This window comes from Mustela lutreola, chromosome 4, assembly GCF_030435805.1.
Source record: "Mustela lutreola isolate mMusLut2 chromosome 4, mMusLut2.pri, whole genome shotgun sequence".
NCBI classification, from domain to species: Eukaryota; Metazoa; Chordata; class Mammalia; order Carnivora; family Mustelidae; genus Mustela; species Mustela lutreola.
In genome coordinates, this window is record NC_081293.1 from 48,533,180 (window position 1) to 48,549,162 (window position 15,983).

The 15,983-nt window shown below is 46.8% G+C and overlaps 1 long non-coding RNA gene across 1 annotated transcript; it reads right to left on the minus strand.

Annotated features, from left to right (window-relative positions):
- Positions 1–5,936: 5,936 nt before the first annotated feature.
- On the minus strand, positions 5,937–14,672 carry LOC131828780 (uncharacterized). The gene is made up of 3 exons (XR_009352569.1): positions 12,149–14,672; positions 9,259–9,443; positions 5,937–6,301 (listed from the first exon to the last, which is right to left on the minus strand). It is a non-coding gene; the product is annotated as an uncharacterized LOC131828780 (long non-coding RNA).
- Positions 14,673–15,983: the final 1,311 nt, after the last annotated feature.

Here is a 15,983-nt window from a genome sequence, read left to right on the forward strand (position 1 = left end):
CCTGAGACCAGCACATAGCCTGATCCTGACACACAGTAGGGCCAGATTTTCATGGCCCTACTATGTGCCATGAGATGAGGCCCTCCACTTCTCTCTCCTGCAGTCTCTGCGAAGTGCTGCTCACACACGTGGCTCAGTGCTGTTTAGCCCTGCCCTGGGAAGGGAGGCAACCCCGGGCCAGCCTTGGATCTGTCCTCATTAGTCTGCAGCAACTCATATAGTGTCCTCATGATTATAACACATGTCGGTAACCTCAGGTCTAAGTGTGAATGGGCACTTTGGTGTAAAGCATTCACCTCTATCAGTGGTTCTCAACCTTAGCTACACACTGGAGTCGCTTACGGAGGCTTGAAAAATCCTAATCAGAGTAAAATCCTAATCATGGTGAAAACCTAATCAGGGTGAAAAATCCCAATCAGGGTGAACCTCAGGCCAATTCAGTTAGAATCTTTTTAAATGTTCCCCAGGTAATTACGGTCAACGATCTAGATCATGTTCTCACCCCCCACCACCCCACCAGAGTTTCTCACTCAGTAGGTCTGAGGAGGGGCTGAGCAACTAACATTTCAACTTGTTCCTAGATGTTACTGATGCTGCTGGTCAGGGGACCACATTTTGGGAACTGAGAACTTCAATAATCTGCATGAGTTTATACTGATTTGTTCTGGATTATGGTAGATATTAAAGCATGGGCATCCAAAACTCATGAGTCGCAGAGAACTCATCTAAGAATGTTAGTTGAGAAAGATGTGCATTGTGGACCCAACATTGGATTTGGGGCTCAAAGCCCCCCTTGACTCCCGTACCAGCTACTCTAGTAGATCACCTTGCCTTTCTGAGTCTATGACTTGGGGAGGGGGGAACTATGCCCATCTTGGAGAGACTATGGCCTGGATGCTAACATCAATAAGTATTAGGGGATGAACACCAAAAACCACAGTGAGATACCACCCCATGCCCACTCGGACGGCTGTTAAACAAAACAAAAACAAAAACAGAAAAGAACAAGTGTCGGTGAGAACATGGAGAAATTGGAATCCGTGCCCACCGTTGGCTGGAAGGTAATATGGGGCCACCATTGCAGAAAACAGCATGGTAGTTCCTCAAATAATTAAAAATAGAATTGCTGTATCAGGGAGCAGTTTCACTTCTGGGTACATATCCCAAAAGAATTGAAAGCAGGATTGCAAAGAGAGATGTTATGCCCATTTCATAGCAGTATTACTCACAGGCACCAAAAGGTAGAAGCAACCTGAGTGTCCATCCACAGCTGAATGATAAACTGAATGTGGTCTTTACGTATAATGGACAATTACTCAGCCTTCAAAGGGAAGGCAACGCTGACACATGATATAACATAGAGGAACATCAAGGACATGATGCTAAGTGAAATAAGCCAGTCGCAAAAAGACAAGCACTGGATGACTCCAGTTATAGGAGGCACCTAAGGTAGTCAAATTCATCGAGACAGAAAGCAGCATGGTGGCCGTCAGGGGTTGGAGAGGGATGTGCTTGGAGGATGTGGTGAGTGCTGCATAGAAGTTGGGCTTTGTTGGGTGGTGGGGGGTGGGGCAGAGACTAGGGCTTTGGTCCTAGCTCCATGACTTAATGGCTGTGTGACCTTGGCTGAGGTGCTTATCAGCACTGTAAAGATGAAGAAAGGGCTAATGGTAGCTGGCAGGCTTGTTGTGAGTCTCAAATGTCTGTGGCAGCACTTTTTAAACAGCAAAGCACTAAATGGCCTATTTTGCAAATTAAAACATATTTCAAAAGTTGTAGGGACACTTGTGACACAGTTTATGAAAGCCACACACATCCATCTCTTCTGTCCATGTCCCGGGTGGGCTCTCCTTAAAGGAGACCCTTCTCAGTGGTTTGTTGAGAAGTCCCTCCTATTTGCAAAGCTGAAAAAATGATCTAAATCCCAAAGATGGTTGTTGGTGGGTGGCGCATACAAGGGGACCTGTTCAGTCCTGCGGCACTTACTGCCGGGGTCACCATTGGAATGAGCTCCTCTTCGGGATCTGTCCCATACGTAACTGATGCTCAGTGCCATGAATGAATGCTTGAATGAATGAAACGAATAGGGACTTTAAAGACATCCCTGCATTGCACAGTTAGCACAGAGCTCAAAAATTTGCTGACGTTTGAACATCTGTAACATAGCAAAGGGGCACGTGTTTTATGAGGAAACCAAGAAGGATCTTGGAAAACCAAGTAATTGAGTAACATGACAGCAGATGAATTTCATTTAAGGGAACAATTTTAAGTGTTCGCACAAGCTGATGGATTTTGAATTAGTTGTAACCTTTGGAAAAAAAAAAAAAAAAAGATCTCAGTGCTGCTTTAGCCACCTCAGTGGAACCCGAACCCAGTGGCAGACTTCACAATTGAGATGTTTCGTCTGACTGGGGAGAAGAGAAGAGAGATGGAAATTATTTTAACGTCTGTAGGAGGAGTCCACCGAGAGAGGGGCCTGGAACATTCTCCTTCCAGAGAGACCTGGTCCCCAAACTGGAAGGGAAGAGCGTCACCAGCAGCAGATCCACTAGCTTTCTCTTTTTGGGAAAACTGCAAAATAGCAGCTGGGAACAAAATGAGGGGAGTTCAAATTAGCAGCTCGCATTTATCTTACTCCATTTGGCAGAAGCCAACAGTCACTCAGAATGAAAAGCCCAAAATTTAAGGCAGAAAGAAGGAAATTGCTTTTTCTGGGCCATGTCTAATTAACCCTTGGAGCAACACAGCAATTCTGTTTTACTGCAACTTCTCGCTTAGGAAGACTCCAAAATAAAGATTAAATATGGGGTGTTCGTGAGTGGTGATTCTCCCCAGGATCTGACTCGCAGAAGCCATCAATCCTTGTGCCCAAAGGAGCAACTGGGACCAGCAGAGCATCTCTGCTCCTGTCGCATCCCACGTGTAGGATGGGAAGCACTAAGGAAGGAGTTTGCCTTCCGGAGCCTTCGCCTATGGCTATAGTTGAGAAAAGGATGCAAAAAATCAGCTGGATGCTTCTTGCTGCCGGTTCTTCAAGACCAGTCCAGGTGTCCTTTGTCTGATGTATCCCGGTGTTGACCTTGACTGCCGCCCCCCACCCCACCAAAAAAAGACTTGGTGAATAGACACACGCTCTGTGAAGGTCATCTCTCGCATTCTCTTGAGAGGTGGGGAAGGATTTCTTACATGGTCAAAAAAGCTATTGGAAGGGGGGGAAGAAAGAAAGAAAAGAAGAGAAAAGAAAAGAAATCCTTAGCCCACAGGTGATCAATGACTCTCAGTAAAACCCATTTGAACGCAGTTTCAAATCAGCCACAGGGCTGGTCTGAATGCTTAAGCAGGCGTGACAGCCCACCTTCCAGGTGAAGGATCTGCTTTGGCTTCTCGTATAAATAGCTGCGTTAGCACCACAGGCAGAGAATAACGCAATCTCCACCTTGAATATGCTAAGTGTCCTCATTATTCAAAAGGCATGAAACCGGCCAGGTGCTCTGTTTAAATGAAGAGACATCGTTCTCCCGGGCTGCACAAGTTAACGGCAGGCACTCCTTGGTTTAACCAGGTTGATTTTTACAGGCGGTCTAACTTCTGGAGCTGAGAAAACCTGGGAACCAGGTAAGAGTCCTACCTGGACAAAATAATCCCTGAGAACCTTTCCACTTTCAGGATTGCATAACTTTTTGGGGGGAGTCCCCAGATTGTGCGGACAAGGTGCCTCAGAGAGCGGCCTCTGCCGGTGAGGCGAGGTATGGCAGCCCAGCTGAAGTAGCCAGCCTTGCAAGCGAAGTGCTTCTGAGAATAGCAAATGTTTATGTGAAGATCCTTGGATGGGGGTGAGGAGGAAAGTACAGGCTCAAATGGCAATTATGTAACAATTCTCAAATGAAAGCTAGCTATGCTGAGGTCTGTGGAGTTCTGAAAAGATAGCTAACCATAAATAGCACATCATGGCTCAACCAACTCCCCTGCACGCCAGAGGGAGAAGAAGCTGGCACAGACCCTTTCTTTACAAAATGTCTTCAATTCAGTATTTTGAGACACGCACCTAACTTCATAATGGAAGCCAATGCAAAAGCGATTTTAGTTATCCTCTCACCGCCAATAAAAAAAAAAAGTTTCCTACGCGTGTGAACAGTCACACAGTGGGCATCCCCTGAGTTTCAGGGCACATAGAGATGGTTCCCAGAAAACAAAGACTTATTTGTCAAGATCATTTAAAACCTCACCTCAGAAGGTTGAGGTGTGATGCATGGAAACAGTGTGTTGGAGTCTGAAGGGCCCCAGGGGGCCATCTTTCAGGCTTCCCCCACTGTACAAGATGGAGAATCTGTACCCCAAAGAGCAGAGCTGAAGTCCCAAGGGTCTTTGGGCAAAAGGCTAAACTATTCACAGACAAACTCAAGGCTTATTGCTACCAGCCCAGGGCTCTTCGTTATGTGATAGCCCGACTCCTGCATTCTGTAGTGATGTTCCCATTGAAATAGGCTGTCTCCTTACCCCTCCAAAATATGGATTCCCTGGTGGAAAATCCAATAGTTTTTCCCAAGCCATATTTCTCAGACTGCCTCCCACTGTGCCCCCCTCCCCAGGAAATGGTCCTGACTTTTGATTTAGAAACGATGGTTGTGGTAACATTACACCCCCTCTAATGGTATTAACCATTAATACCATTATTAATGGTTAGTTAATTAATAATTAACCATTAACGGATGGCTGTCACTATAGTAATATGGTGAGGTACACCTGGAAGGTTAACCACACAATAGCGCAAGACAGAGAAGCCCCCATGGCCACCTTGAACCCTTTTCCTACGGGAGGAGCCGCTCCTGTCCCCTGACCCCCAGGGCCTCTTGCTGGAGAGGAGAACTTCCGTGCCCTTCAAGAGACAATTAGAATCATCTTAAAGAAAGCTGAATTAGAGAGAATGAGCCTCCATGGATTCAAGGGCTTCTTCCCTCCCAACGTCCCTTATGTTCCTCATAATGGATCCTTTCTTTAAACATTACACCCCTCAATTAGCTCATAATTGCTGTCCATTCCATATGAATTATGCATCGTGCAATGCGAATCCAGGTTCCCTGGCACTGGACAAATCACAAGCTGTTGAAGAAGCTGGAGTAATTACCAAAACAATCCCGGGAGACCTGGACGAAGGGAGCATTATCTGGTCGCCAGGTCATTCTTCCGCCCTGCCTTTCCCACCTGCAGCCGGGACTCACCCCTTCCCCATGGAGCACTACTAAATAGTAGCTGGGGCACGAGCGCGTGCCCTGCGCCAAGCAATGTGCCAACACGCCTTAACATTTTTATTCTTTGCCATCCTTGGGAAGCAGAGACTACAATTTTATATATCATATAACTTAGCTTAAAATACCCTCTCCTTCTGGAGTTTCTGGGTCTCACATGCCGGGGCGTGGGTGAGGTTCACCTTTGGGACGTAAATGGAAGAAGAGCTTGTTTAAGTAAGTGACAAATGCCATGACAGAGGATGGCTTGAAGCTATGCCAAAGGACAAAGAGGGCACTTGGGAAGCACTCAATGTGTTCATTACTGGTCAAATTATGTTTATTGAGACTACTTGTTAAGAACCTCTAAAGAAGGGTTAATATATATATATATATATATATATATATCTCACAAAAGCATTAAAATTGCATTTCTTCCCATATATTCATATTTATGTATGCAGATTCTTAACAGTCTACCCTTTCAAACAATTATCTCAAATCATCATCTAGCTACTACTACTACATACACACACGTGCACAGATGCACAGGTGCACGCACATGCACACACACGGGTATCCATATTGGTATTGGTTATATCAGGTGGACTGATAAGGACATGTGTCCCTCAGTGTTCCCTACATTCCTTCTACCACCATCTCTGCATGTAAATTTGGAGGGTAACCCATCAACCACCTACATCCAGGCTCTTTGCACAGGATTTGTCCAAATTTTTATTTCCAAAGCATCTACAATCAGACAAATTGTCCTCTGTAACTTCATTCAGCTTAAGGAGGTAAATGTTTATCTTTGGTTTCTAAGCATTTGTTAGACAAATGTACCACCCTCTCTTAATCCTGCCCATCTTTCCGGAAGCAGTGTAGAGCTCATGCCTGCTTCGAGCTCTGGTGTTTCCAGAGGTTAAGAAGACGTGATCTCGTGGTCTGCTGGAGGCTGCTGTCATCTGAAATGGTGCTCGGGGCTCAAAAAAGTGAAGGACAGATGACCTGGAAGCAGACAGGCTGGCAGCACTGCTTGCTAATTTCATGTTCATTGTCATGTTCAGTTTGCTCATCTGCAAAATGGGAGTAAGGAACCGTACAAATTTGCAGTGTTAGAGTACTCTCTAAGAAGGACTTTTGAATTCATTTACACTTTCCAACAGTCAGGCATGCATCAGAGTTCCCCCGCCCCCCCCCAAAAAAAAACACACAAGCAGACACCGTTTTGAAATTAATGCTGACACAGAATGGATTGCTGAAGGGACACCCAGAGACTTCTTTTTCATCTTGCTCTCTGTCCAAGGACAATTCACCTATCTTGTCTGCTTGCTACTTTCTTCATTGGACAAAAGATGAAGTTGAACAAATGGCCTTTAAGGTAGCTTTGATGTTTAAAAATCAATGATTTTATTTATAGGTAACAAATCACAAACCCCTTTGGTGGTCTTCCCAGCCTCGGGAAATATGATTGGGGTCAAGCCCGATAGGGTGGATGGAAGGTGGGCTGTGGTGGTTGTGATGAGTGGGCGTTACCTAGTGGTTTGTGAGTGATGTCGCCAAGAGGGGTGGCAGGGAGCCAAGGTCAGGAGATCAGAGACACCAGAGCGCGCATCAAACCCCAAGAGTGAGCTAGGATTTCAATAGAAAAGCGACATCAAAGTTGAGAGCAGAGGAGTTCAAGGGCTTGATGTAGGTCCCAGGCAGATGAGGCCTACTTCTTAGCACAGAAATTTGTTCATTCATTCACTCAACCAGCAAATATTTCTTCAGTTCCTACTGCTTGCTCGTTGTGGGGGTGTTGCATGCACAATGCAGGCAAGACAGGCATGGGCCCCTGTCCCCATGAGGCTTGCAGTCTCATGGGAGAAGCAGACATTAAGAAAAAAACCACTTAAATATATAATTATTGGCCCTGATAATTGCTCTCATAGAGTAGCCCAGGTGGTCATGCAAGCTGAAAAAGCAGATCAGATCAGTCTGTAGTCAGGGAAGCCATCCTGGAGGAAGTGACAATTTCCATAAATGACAGGCACTGTGCAGATGCCATTTTATACAGGCATTGGTGTTTCCCACTTAAAGGGAGCAAAGGGGGAATTCCTTAAGGGGCTGGTCAAAACAGAAGGGCTATCACTTTTTGTCACTATAAATAGGTTTATAGATAAATACAGAGAGCGCATCACCATATTTCTTGCATCAAAGTTTTAAAAACTGCCGTAGCCATATCTGTTGCTTGTGAAGAGCTCAGGTTTGAGTTCAGGTTCTGGATTTTCACGAGTGAACTCTCTTAGAGCTTTAAGAGCTGTGGGTGAGTCGTTCTTGTAAGCAGACACTGCACATGGGCCCTGGTTACCTTTAAATGGACTCTTCCTCCCACTCCTGCTCCCTGCCCATGATCCTTCCAGAGACAGAACTACCCACAGGGAGAAGACTAGAAGGCAAGAAATGAAAGAGATGAAGATTCATGAATTTTACAATTGTTCTAGTGTTTCTAAAGTGTGTTAAATAGCAGAGAAGTTTCACCAAATGTTAATAAATGATATGTGGGGTGGAATCCCACATTGGGTCCAGAATCCAGTACATCTAGGAAATAGATTAAATAGTTAGGCCTGCTTCCATTGCAGGACTTATCAGAACCTTGGATATTATAATGTGAATTATAAATCTTTAATTAGGGGTACAACTGGGAATATTTTCCAAACATACTTGACCATGAAACATGCTTTCCTAGGAATATTTCTTGTGTGTAATGTGCTTCAGAACACATCTTAGTAAATGCTGTTTAATTAAGTAAGTCAGATCTAGGTTTTAAAAATGAAATAGCTCTTAGAGGCCACCTCATCCAAATCTCCCACTTCGTGCAGGAATATGAGTAAAAACCACTGATCTAAATCTACTTTTTTGTCACTATAATGTGCATTTCTCTTATACTACAAACATCCACCCTGTTAAGTTGTAAGACTCAAAAAATCTCGTAAAGGAACAAGGAAGTCCCTTTTCAGTCCCAAGTAACTTTGGGAAGGTCACTGCTCTGGGCTTCAACTTCATTATGTGTGGAATGAAAACGACACACCCTTGGGTTGTTGAAGAGTCAGCACTGTATGTAAAATGCCTGCTGCAGAGGACGCACTCAGTTATTAGTTCCCCCTCTTCCCACCCCGAAAAATAAGCTTTATATAAATAATATAGGCAAATATTCTATATGCAATATGCAAATATTCAAGACATTTTTTATAATGTTGGGTTTTACCCTCGTCCCTGAGGGAACACATTAATGCAAATAAAATACTCTGTTCATTTCTGCTGGTTTAGATGATTCCTTGTCCTCCCAGGAAGCCCCTCTACCTAATAACCTAGTGTTAAACTTCACTAAAGACAAATACTTTGGAGTTTATCATTCTTTATGAGGCTCTATGCTTCAGTATATCAAAATTTGGCTCGCTTCCATGTTAGAAAACAAGACATGTTAGAGCCACAAGAGGAAGTGACTGGCCCAAGGTCACTGCATGATCTAGAAGCAATCCCAGCTCCAGCTAAGCTAGTAATGTCTAGCCTTGAGCCTTTTCTCCAAATCAGCAACTCCTCATTTATTTTGTAGGAAGCCTAGGACCCAGAATGCTCGACTGTTTGCTCTTGGGTTCTCTCGACCTCTGTAAAACCAGAAAACTCGGAGGAATTTTAATTTCCCAAGGTGGGAAGATGATGGAAAGAGAAAACCCTCCAACTATCAGTTTGGGGCTCTGTGCCGATCAGAGGGTTTGGTGAGTTATAGCAGGGTTTGAGCTAGAGTCCAAGCTGGGCACCAGCCTCTCTCTTTCTGCAACCAATGGGGAGAGAAGAGAAAATGCTCAACTCTAAGAGAGAGCCTCCTTCCTGATGTGTACACAGTGAAACAGGTTCCAGGCAGCAGCCCCAACAGTTTAGGCAAATCAGCGGCGCAGATCTTAAAAACAAAAACAAAGGTAAACTGACTGGTGCCGAACGCAGCATTTACACAACGTTGAGTGTAAATAACAAGAGTGTTGATGCTCACTCTCTGCTCTCTCTTTGGGGGGGGTGGCTCGGGCAGCATGCGGTTGGGACAGGGACAGATGTGGAGCTCGTGGGTCTGGGTTCTCATTCTGCTCCTCCACTCATGGACGGGTGAGCTCGGACGAGGCGCACTTGTTCCTTCCCATCTGATCCCTTGTCCGTGCGAGATGCAAACTGCTTCAAATCCTTTTTATAGGAATGAAACAAAAGACTGAAAGCAAGCTGCTCCAGAGCAAACAACACACTTGGTGCTAGAGGAGTAAGATCCCTTTCTGCCCTTCCTGGTCCCGCTCTACTGGGGCACTTGCATGCCAGCTTCTGTGATATGACCCCTCATTTAAAAAAATCCCTACACAGTGCTCACCCAACAACAAGGAAGTACAAGGCAGGCTTTTGCCATTCTCCAGGGCGGTTTCCAGCTCAATCAGAGACCTGGGTTTTGCAGCCATTGGGCTCCTGAGCACGTGAACTGCTAAGGGGATTCTGTGGGTGATCGACTAATCAGCTTGAGCAAACTCTGAGATTCCTCCAGGTAAGGAGAGAGCACAGCAGACAGGTCCTGGAAACCAATTTTACAAGAGAGCCACCCTGATGGTTCATGCCGACAGGGTGTGTCTGCTGGTTGGTGGGTTGTGGATCTGAGCTCGTGTAGGGTGGCTTGTGTAAGCAGGCACTGCTGTAGTGAACACAGGCTAGGGCATGGTGTGCCCAGCAAAGGGGAACAAGGCCTCTGGAGAGCGGAAATCTGACTAATCCTGACATGCTTGTTCCAACTGGACCTCAGCCCATTAAATGACCATGGGGAAGCCCTGGCTGCCTCTCTGAAAATAGGACTGGAAGGCACCATAGAAGGTAACCAGGTTTAGCCTTCTCTGAGAAATCAGATGGCCTGGCATCCTCCGAAGAACACTCCTAGAAGATTTTCTTCCCACCTGGAAAGTAAAGTCCTAAATCCAAGCAAGACTATTGCCCAGACAACAGAGGAGGCTTGAGGTGGGCCGCCGAGGTCACCTGGCCATGTCTAATGTCACCGATGGGGAAACTGAGGTAGTGAGGATTTGCAGGAGGGCACGCAGGGAGCCAGCAGCCGGTCCTGAAACCCAAGCTCCTGTCCTAGGGGAAGCTCTCTCAGTCTGGAGGGTGAGCCTCACCACACACGCCGTGTCCAGAGCATGACCGGGCAGGAGACACACATCGCCATAGTTAGGAAGTGGGTTCAAAGCTCATCTGTAAAGACAGGCTCACAGAGGAAGCCCTCCCTTTCTGTTTCCCCCTCTGTAAGAACCCCTGTCTCATCACTGCCAACCAGATCCTCCTGGGTCCTGGGATCAAGGAACGTCAGCCCATCCATGACCAAGACATAGGAGTTCCCCCAAAACTTGCACCTAAGTTTGCTTCTCTTGACTGGAGAAATGACCGGAGCAATTACCTGTCTAAATACTTCCCCAGGAGCGCCTGGGCAAAGTGGCCCCCCGAGGGAGAACCCAAGGTATGGAATTGGTCATGGAGACAGGAGGATAGTTTTAACCAGAGAAGTGCGGCCGTCCATCTTTGCAGACATTTACTGAGTGCCTACTATGTGCCAGCCCCAGATTCTAGACATCTAATCAGTGCTCCGAGCGGGCACGACCGCCTTTCTGAATGTCAGCCACCCAACCCTCGGCTTTGTGCTAGCTCTCTTTCTTCTTCACTCTCTTTCTTTCTTTCTTAAGCCACCAACAAAACTCTGACCTCTCCCCGAGCACACAATGCAGGCAGTCACTCATGCATTAACAACCACCGGGCCCCAAAGGTCGTTTCTATGACAACCTCGGGGTCCTTAATGACCCTGGCAGGCCAATGATTTTGTTTTGTTTGAGAGTGAAGGAATAATAAGTCAGACCAGCGCGCTCGGGCGCTCGCCCCCTCCCCCGCGCCGCCTCCGCCGCACGGATATACTACTGTTCATTATCTGGCTGCTGCATCAGCCCCAGAGACAGGGCGGCAGCCAGCAATGAAAGACAAGAGCCGGCCTGCAGACAAAGAGCTGTAAAGGACCAGAGTGTGCCCTGCATACAGGGTTGCCCGGGCTTCATTAATTCCATCGCCAGCCAGGGAGCGGTAACAAGGGCCTGGGGTCCCCGGCTCCTGGAGTCCGAGGTGCCCTCGTGAACCCCAAATCACAGTGCAGAGCCCAGTTGGGAGGTATCTCCATCCAGGGGATGGGTGGGCTGGCAGAAGGCAGCACCACTCCCAGTGGCAAGACCTATCATTTTAACGAAGGGATGAACGAGGCAATTAACGTGCAGCCCCACCACCTTCCATGGGATCGCCAGTAACTTGGGAGGCTGGGCTGGAGCGCCCAGACAAAGGAGGGCGGCGTGGCCTCCCAGCTGATTCCTGTCCCCCGAATCCGGGTGGGGTGCTACCCCTCTAGGTGCTCCCGTGGGCTTTTCTGCCTCTGCCCTGAGAAACTTCCTGGGGAGGATGCTTTCATTGTCTTCTGATCTTGGGGCAAACAGGCCTCCAGCTTGTCACATTAATTTTCAAATGTGATGTTTGGCAGCATGGGATTTTGCTAGCAGACACTTGGAATTATTTTTGGTGTGTGTGTGCACGGCTGAAATCCCCCAGAATAAGTCATTATCCTGCAAAAAAAAAAAAAAAAAAAAAAAAAAATCTGCTCCTACTGGCTGCCTGGTGGCCCAATCAGCTGACTCATTTTCCACGCTTTCCCTCAAGTAATTAGCGTTTTCATTTTTCCCAACCTACCTATTAGATAAACTCCAGGATCTCATTCTGTTGAAGCACATTTTTGTGAGTTGACGTGCCCCAGCCTCTCTCCGAGAAACAAAAGGAGAGGTCTTGGAGAAAGGCACAAAGATGTGTGATTTAGACCCACGTTCTCCTACCTGGACTGGCTTTTCATCAAGGAGAGGGACGAGGAAGGCTGCGCGTCGTTGGGGAAAGAGCCAGCACAGCACCCCCGGTTGTGGTTCCCAGTCTCTGCTGCTGGTCTCCTTGTGATGCTGCGCAAGTGTCCCTGGCCATTCTCTGGGGCTTCCTGAACCTCTTGCAGAGCTGGCAAATCCAGGAAAGCAGAAATGAGACACTGCTGGATACAGGAAGAGCATCCCCCATCTCCGGCCCCACTCTCTGGCCTCAGTTTCCCCTCTGTCGAATAAGGGGCTTGCTCTAGATCAGGAATGGAAACCTCTGCAGAGGCCAGCAGGCAACACGAATGATGAAAGGGGAGGCAAGTCTGGGAGGACTGGAGGGCACCCACCCTGCTAATTCGGGCAGGTATAGGACAGCTCTGTGAGAGTGTAGGTCAAGGATGGCCAGAGATCCTGAGGTTTCTCAAAAGAAGACTGAATTTGGATTTTTTTTTCCCCAATGTGAAATTTTCAAATTTTTAAATGTGGTCAACTAATTCTCATTTTTAAGAATATTATGTTGATCTGAGAAAAGACACTTGAATATAATATGTGGTTCCAGGCCTCCCAGTTTATAGCTTCTGCTCTAGATCTTTGCAGCTCCAAGTGTGGTCAGACACCCAGACCATAGACGTTACCTAGAAGCTGGCTGGAGAGAAAGACTCGCAGGCCTCCTTCCAGATCCCCTGTCTCATCAGCCAGTGATTACCATGCACACTGATGTTTGTGTAGCCACCGAGTGCCTCTTCAAGGTCTTTGAAACCTGCCATCTAGTTCTGCTTACCTGGGACATTCTCTAGCACCTTCCCTGACTACAGACTGGCTCTCCAAGCCTCCTACACACACCTTTGTCATACCTCCATGGAAGAAGAATGGCCCGCCAAGAGTATAGGAGACCAAAGTGTATAGGCTCATGTTGGGGCCCCGGACTCATCTGGCCCAAACCTTTCCCTCTGGCGGGCGGGGGAAGATTTAAGCCATCCGGGGAAGACGGCTGTGTATTCTTTCCTCCGGGGGGTTGGGGGGCTGTGCTCAGTCTCATAAAAAATGCAAACTTTTTCAGTCCTCCATTCCTAGAATGTACAGCCATTGACACAAATGACCATGATTCTTTCCTTAATTTCCCTTCTCAGGTGGTCCTCGATGTGATATCCGCCTGGTTTGTATCCACTTCTTCAAAAGCCTTCCCAGTCTATTCTTGGGTTTCTCTCCGTCTCCAACGTTCCAAGTGCGGGCTGTCGCCGGGGTCTGCTGTCTGCACGATGATGTTCTTGCAAACACGTAGACCTCTCACTCTGCTTTGCGCTTTGATCTCTCGGAGGGATAGCGGTGCTTTTCCAGCTGTTCTGCAGCACCTAGAGCTCAAGTGACCTAGAAGGAAAACAAGACCTGTGCTCCAAAGCTTACTCTACTCTTGGTCGCACTACCAAATTTAGTGGCCTCGCCACTCGGGCTCGAATCTGGGTGCCGGGCTGACGTAACAGGAGCCGAAGGCCTGTGCTCTGATGTTAGCCATGCAGCTTCAGTGTTCTCATCCCCAATGCGAGATGCTTCCAGGAGTAAGTGCTCTAGAAACAGACAGGTCAGCAAAACGATTTTATGAACATACTTTGTTTTCAAATCACCGTTGTAACTAATATTCACTTCCCACCCTGCTTCTGTCTGCATCCAACCGATGCGAGATTCATTTTATGCCACCTCGTGGATCTCTCTCCCCCATCTCCACCCACTGTCGCCGTAGGCCGCACCCTCATTAACCATCACTTGTCACTTGCAGTGTTGCAAGAGTTTCTAGGTGTGAGCCTGAGCCTCTCGGAGACCTCCAGATTACTCTGCCCAAGGGACAGAGCTCCTTGAAGCTCCTTTTGTCTGGAATTGGGAATGTATCCTTTGTGCCCGCTGAGGGAAGTCCCCAGTCTTCATCCTGATTTTCAGAGTTCTTCACAACTTGACCCAATGTGTCCTACACCCTTTGGTATCACACACACCAGACTCCCCAGACAAATGGATGGTGTATATTTTCCTACTGCTGGCTGATCCTGTAACTTTCCCATAGCTGGAATGGTCTTCTGCTGTCAATTTCACCTAAATCTAAGATCCTGCCAATGTTTGAGTCTCAGTTCAAGGTCACTTTCTCTAGTGAGTGATCAGTTATCTCCCCCCTCCCCTAATTCGATGCCACTCTGTCCCTGCCCCATACGATGCTACATTACAAGAATTATCTCAGTCAGCTCAGGCTGCCAGGACACAATACCATAGACTGGGTGACTTTAACAACAGAAATGTATCTTCTCATAGTTTGGGAGGAGAGAAGTCCAGCACCAAGGTTCCGGCCAATTCATTTTCTGGTGAGGACCTACTTGCTGGCTTCTTGATGGATGCCTGCCTTTTGCTGTGCTCCTGCATGGTCTTTCCTCAGTGTGGACTTTTGGAAAGAAACAGACAGACAGAGAGACGCTGGGGTAGGGGTGCTCTCTGGGGTCTCTTTTTATAAAGACCCTAGTACTGGACACAAGACCAGAGACCCACCACTTTGATCTCATTTAAGCTTAATTACTTCCTTAGAGGCCCCATTTCTAAATACAGCCACGCTGGGGTTAGGGCTACACATAGGAGTTTTGAGAACACTCGAACATTCGGTCTATAACAGGTATCTTTGTGTACATCTCATTTCCTCTTCTAAGTCCCAAGGTTCCAAGGGATAGAGTGTATGTCTTACGGTTTTCACAGTATGTCATGATTCCGTCTGTGTGACGGGTGCTCGGCAAACACGTGTTGGATGAGCCTGCAGACAAGGTCTCCACCACTGCCAAAGTCATCAGATCCCACAGGCACCCGAATGGTTCTGAAGCTTTTTAATTCAGTGCCTCTGTCCACATGCTGCTCTCCACCAAGATACCCCCGTCTCCATCCACCCATGATGCAGGATTTAGTTCACCTATCACTTTTTTTTTTCTTTAGAAATTCTGCCTGTTTCTACCAAGTAAATCGAGGGTTTCTCACCTGCCTGGTGAGTATCTCCAGGTTTATCTTTACAGCCTAGTGATGTCCATTTGCTTCTCTGCCTCTGTCCTCAGGTGAGATCCTTAGGGCAGGGACTGGGACTCCTCTTTCTCCTGGAGCCAGCACCTGGCATCTTGCTTGACAACTAATAACAGCACAATTCCATGTTTGTTGAAAGAAGAAATGAATAAAAACAGGAACATGTTCTTTATCGTTCCTCTAAACTTCCTGAAATTGTCTTTTAAAAACAAATGTATTATAACATTTCAGACAATTACTTTACATGACTGTTCATGGGATGTTCTCATATCAGAGCCTATGACAATGAAAAAAATTGATTAATGTACAGAGAACCTAAAAGGAGAGAAATTGGAGATCTATATTAAATTCGAAAAGAAAATTCCTCAATAATGGTAGCTTCTTGCCATTCATGAGAAATACGCTGGGAAACAGTCAAAATCCTCGGTTCCACTTATTTCGATACTGTGTGCAGGGCCCGTCCGGAACAAGGCAGGTACATGGACGTGAATCCATTGGCTCCATAACAATTCTGGTCACAGTCACAATAAATGGCAATATGACACTTACTGAGCCAAGCATTCCGCTAAGTACTAGAACATACTCCCATTCCATGCTCGCAACAATCATAAAAGGTCAGAATTATTATTATTCCCGTTTTATAGTTAAAGAAACCAAAGAACTTGCCCAAGGACATGAAGCTTGTGAAGAGCGAGGGTAGTCAATCATGCAGTTTGCCAAGGGCATTGGGCTTGCAGTGCTAACATTGGGGAGGTCCCAGGCAAAGCAG